General features: G+C 36.0%; 1 long non-coding RNA gene across 1 annotated transcript; it reads right to left on the reverse strand.

Moving 5' to 3' along the window:
- Positions 1 to 500: 500 nt before the first annotated feature.
- Positions 501 to 2,564, reverse strand: LOC129514749 (uncharacterized). The gene is made up of 3 exons (XR_008665497.1): positions 2,434 to 2,564; positions 1,763 to 1,892; positions 501 to 637 (listed from the first exon to the last, which is right to left on the reverse strand). It is a non-coding gene; the product is annotated as an uncharacterized LOC129514749 (long non-coding RNA).
- Between the last annotated feature and the right edge of the window lie 1,547 nt (positions 2,565 to 4,111).

Raw genomic sequence — 4,111 nt, forward strand, 5'->3', positions numbered from 1 at the left:
ATGTCACTCACAACATACATACAAAAGTATGGAAGAAAAGACAACGAACCTAAAGTAATTTCTGGGAAGGGAAAAAAATAGGGAATTTGTACTGGAGTTCTATGGCTCCATAATGTTAAAATCTCTTTGCATAAGCAAATACATCTAATATACGCAGAAAAAAAACATGTTTTAAAGGCTAAAAACTACAATTACAACTCTGGGAACATCTCAAAACACAGAAACTACTTCTAACAATTAACTAGATTTTAGTTTCTGCAGAGTCGTATTAGTCAAAGGTTTTTTTTTTAAGATTTTATTTATTTATTCATAGAGACACAGAGAGAGAGGCAGAGACACAGGCAGAGGGAGAAGCAGCTCCATGCAGAGAGCCTGACGTGGGACTCGATCCAGGGTCTCCAGGATCACGCCCTGGGCTGCAGGCAGCGCTAAACCACTGCACCACCGGGGTTGCCCTTAGTCAAAGTTTTTAAAAAAGAATAACATATATCTTCCAGTACCTGTTAACACTAGAACAGAATGGGTTTTCCTGCAGTTTTTTCTTGGACATAAGACGTAAAACGTTTTAGAAACTTCGGATACTCTCGCTTTGCCACTGCCCTTAATACTGAGGCTGGTGCCCATCCTCCAGGGTTCACTGCAAGATAAAGGGAAATTAAAACCTGTTGGGATACAATTCTCCATTTGTATGTAAAACACTCATTTTGTTCCTTTGCTTTTAAAAAATTTCTCACATTGGAACAGTTAACATCTCTTAAAATCCTGACCATTAATTCCTTCATGCTAACCACCACACAAGAACACATAGCAAATAAGAAGGCACCTATTACCTATCTGAGATGTTCTTGGCTCCCTAAATTATAAGCAAATCTTAATATAGTAACATTTTAGGTTATGTAAGATAGATTTGTCACTCTTACTATAATCAAATAATACATCACTCAACACCGTAGCAGTTGTGTCCCCGTAAAAAGAAGGCATGAGGATTTGATTAGAGGGACTCCAATGACTACTGTAGGTGGGAAATGGGTCAGAAGAATCCTAAGCAGGCAATTATCCAGGAAATAAAAAAAGCCTGACAATGAGAAACAGAACTGTTCATTTCCTTTACTAGTATTGCTTATATTCCTAACTATACATGTATTTTATTAGACAAATATGTAACAAGATTTTTTTTAAGATTTTATTTATTTGAGAGACAGAGTGAGAGAAAGAGGATGAGCAGGGGGAGGGGGAAACAGAGAAGGAGAAGCAGACAGACTCCCCACCAAGCAGGGAGCCCGAAGCGGGACTCAATCTTTGGATTCCGGGATCATGATGCAAGCCAAAGGCAGATGCTCAACTGACCAAACCACAGGCGCCCCTATAGTAAGATGGTTCGTAAAGCCAAGCATATGTGAAAGTCATCTAGATATGGAAGTATTAAAATGTATCTACCTAGCCCCAGCCTAAAAAAATCTGATAGAGTAGTTCTGGGATCAAATTTAGACGTGACTATTTTCAAAGTTTCCTGATAATTTCAATACACATCTCTCCAAATTAAAAATTACTAATCTAAATGATAAAAACTAAAAAGGCTTTTAGATTATAAGAAGAAAATCTAGGGGTGCCTAGCTGGCTCTGTTGGAAGAGCATGTGTCTCTTGATCTCGGGGGTCAGGAGTTGTTGCCGCATGTTGGGTGTAGAGATCACTAAAATAATAGTGAATGACTGAATGAAAATCTACATGCCCAAATAGCAAAAGAAACCCCAAAATACATACCATTAGCTACATATGTAATCTTGCATAGAATGTTGTCCCTGCTGATCTCCTGGTTTCCCTCTGGTGGGCTTACCAAGGTTTGACAAATCATAGCAATATTTATTTTGGCACGGACACATCGATTGTTTAGCTGCCAAAACAAATAACAGAAACGAAACATCAGTGCAGTAGATGCTTAGCATTTTATAATCCCTAATGGCCTAATACATTAGGTTATCTAAAACTACAGCTCATCAACATCTCCAACAAATCTTATAAGCACCAATAAATAAAACAAGCTGTTATGACATCAGGAATGTTTTTTCTCTCCTCTTAAGCAGTAGATGGAGCTAAACTGAGATAGAAACCACAGAGGTTTTGCTAGCAGTTGATCATGGCTGGAGAGGGAACTGTGGAAAGCAGCCTTCCATTATTTACCCATTCAGTTCTGTTTCCTCTAACTTCAGGAGGAAAGGAAAACAGCCCCTGCTGGGTGGGTGTTCACAGCCATGACTGCTGTCCTTGGATAACACATGGGCTATCATGTCCCAAGAAGCCAATTCAACAGAAAACAAAGTCTAAGAAATGTTATCAAGTATTTGTGTGTGTCCTATGTGTTTATCACTTTCGTTCTGCACTGTATATTTAGCTTCATACTGTACAACTATACAAATTTATATAAATGCACTTACAGGAGCACTGTCATGATCCACAGAAAAATTACACACTATCCAAGTTTCAGGGTCATTTTCAGTCAAGGCTGGTATTTTTCGAATGGCAGAAAGATATAATACATCTCGCTGAGAAGCAGGCCACACTCTCTGTGGAAGAAGTAAAAAACTTTCAAAAATGTGAACTACATTTAAATTCCTATGTAATATGAAACTGACAGAGAAACAAATGTAAGACCAATAAATAACTTAGGCAAAGGTAAAATCTGTCAAATTTTAAATGGACAGTATCTGAAAGTACCCAGCAAAGTAAATTATGAATACTGAATTAATGGCTTTGCAGAATAATAATAGCATCAAAGGGATAATCTTTTTTTAAGTTGTGGTTATATGTAACAAAAATTTTACCACTTAAAGCATTTTTAAGAGTATAATTCAGTGACATTACATTCATAATATTACATAAACATCATCATTTCCAAAATTTTTTATCAACCTGAACAGAAATTCTGTACTCAATAAGTAATTAATTCCCCATTATTCCCTCCCAAAGACCCTGGTAATGTTCTATTTCATTTTATTTATTTATTTATTTTAGATTTTTAATTTATTTGAGAGAAAGAGCACCAGCGGGGAGGAGAGCGTTAAGCAGGCTCTCCGCAGAACAGAGAGTCAGCCACAGGGGCTCTATCCCCAGAACTCTGGCTGGAATCACGACTGGAACCAAAGGCAGAGGGAGATGCTTAACCAACTGAGGCACTGAGGCGCCCCTAACATTCTGCTTTTCAGTATTCAACCTCTGTTTAAAGTGTTCAGAGACTTAAACGCTAAGATTTCAGTGTAAGAAGACTGCTCCTTTGACATCGTAATCACATCTGAAGAATACCAAATCAATTAGACTGAATCTTTCAACTTTATGGTATGCAGGGAGACACATCATGTTGGGATGATAATGGAAATGAGATTTGTGAAAACAGACTGTGTACTTTTAAATGACAGAAAATATACACTGTGCCTTTCCTAATTGTTGAGTATAATAACCAACAACTCAATGTCAATACAACACAAATCATTTGGAAAGTGAAATGGTTCATATATTAAAGATAATAAATTTCACAAAATACATGAAAGCAGTGCTGAGCACTGCTATGTGAAGCTAGTAATAAAGGAAAATTTGACTGTGTTAGAATTAATGAATTCAAGTCCACAAGAATGAGAAGATGAAAAATTAAAGAGTGAGAATGACTTAAAGATCAGGAGAGAAGTAGCCCTCTTTAAGATCAAATTATAAAATAAGCCACATTTAAAGGAAAAATTGTATAGCATTACTGAATTTTTGAAAAAAAAATTATACCAGGATAATTTGTTTATTTAAACATTTATAATTCTAACTTAAATTTTGTTACATTGAAGAGACATTAATAGTTTTTAGCTTTATTTTTCAAAAAGTGATTGTAATACAGCTTATTTAAATCCTTCCCTCCATCTACTATTTACGAAGTGAAATATTTTCAGCAGACTGTTTCCCAAGATCAATTGTCCTCAGATTATAAGATTCTTCTATGTAATTTCTATTGATTCCAAATTAAAGGCAGTTAATCGGTATTTTTAACATTTACTCAACTTTAAGCTTCCCTTGGACTCCCCAAATCTGTATGCTAAAGCAGAATCTTTGTTGTTATACACTTCTTTTTTAATT

This window comes from Nyctereutes procyonoides, unplaced genomic scaffold (genome assembly GCF_905146905.1).
Source record: "Nyctereutes procyonoides isolate TBG_1078 unplaced genomic scaffold, NYPRO_anot_genome, whole genome shotgun sequence".
NCBI classification, from domain to species: Eukaryota; Metazoa; Chordata; class Mammalia; order Carnivora; family Canidae; genus Nyctereutes; species Nyctereutes procyonoides.